The sequence below is a fragment of the Sminthopsis crassicaudata genome, chromosome 4, assembly GCF_048593235.1.
Source record: "Sminthopsis crassicaudata isolate SCR6 chromosome 4, ASM4859323v1, whole genome shotgun sequence".
Taxonomy (NCBI): Eukaryota; Metazoa; Chordata; class Mammalia; order Dasyuromorphia; family Dasyuridae; genus Sminthopsis; species Sminthopsis crassicaudata.
In genome coordinates, this window is record NC_133620.1 from 56,278,814 (window position 1) to 56,280,167 (window position 1,354).

Here is a 1,354-nt window from a genome sequence, read left to right on the forward strand (position 1 = left end):
GGACTTCATATATCATAAAGTCATGATATTTGCATGGACAGAGCAAAAGACATTCAAAGGGGATACAGCCAGTCAGGAAACTTTCAATTTGAAAACATACTTTAAAAAAATTCTATTCATGGTTTCAGACATTCATTTGTGGGGGGAAATGTACATTTTTATTAATCTTTGTCAAATTCATAATAATAAAAAGGAAAATTTGGAAAAAAAAAGAATCAGAGGATTTAGAGTTGAAAAGACCTTAGAAATCATTTAGTATAATCTCATTTTACAGATGAGGAAACTGAGGTCCCAGAGGGATTAAGTAAGCTAAGTAGAAAAATTTGGAATTGTGAAATCAACCCAGACCTTTTGACTTCAAATTCACTAATCTTTCAACTATACCCTTTGTTTTCCTATGTGGTATTACAGATGGGGATGGGGACAGATGGGGAAGCTAAAGTTCAGAAAGGTTAAATGAATGACTTCCTAGTCACTATCAGAGTTAGGGTTTGATTTTATATTTTCTGATTTATATTCAAATCTTTTTCACTATACTGTGTTGAAGAAACTGAAGTCTAAGAAGAGCAAAATAATTTGTCCAAAGTCAGAAAGAACTTATTCAGGCATTTCCCAGTCATGTCTTGACGCTTTATGACCCCATTTTGAGTTTTCTTGGCAAAGACATTGGAGTGGTTTGCTATTTCTTTTTCTAGCTCAATTGAGGAAATTGAAGCAAACAGGGTTAAGTAATTGTCCAGAATCACACAGCTAGGACATAAATGCCTGAGGCTGGATTTAAATTCAGGTAGATGAGTCTTCCTGAGTCCAGCTGTATTTTAGTTCATCATACAAATATGAGTAATTTTTTTAAAAAGGAAAAGCTATAGATGGAGAGAATTTAATTAATTTAATTAAATGTTTAATAATGCAAAATCATTGAGAATTTAATAATTCATCAAATTGACACCAAAATGACAACTTAACTCACATAATAAAATATCCTGCTTCAATTCATTTTTATCCTTAGTATAGAAATGCATGCATGCACACATAACTATTTTTCATTGTATATACCTTTACATGTACATGTGTACATGTACAAGATGTACATGGAGGTGAAAAATTAATCATTTCTTCTCTAAGTATATCTTTTTTTCTTCAAGAGAGAGAAACAAATATATCTTAGTTCATCTCCCTCTGACACAGATCAATTGGTACTTTGAAATGAGAGAGGTGAACTCATGGACAGGATCAATAGGGATGTAACAGAGCTTTGGGGAGTGGAAATTTGGTGTGTTAGGGCTCAGGCAAATAACAGGTAGGCCCTTATTCCTGAGCAAAATTGCCAGGAATGTCTTTGTATCAAATAGCA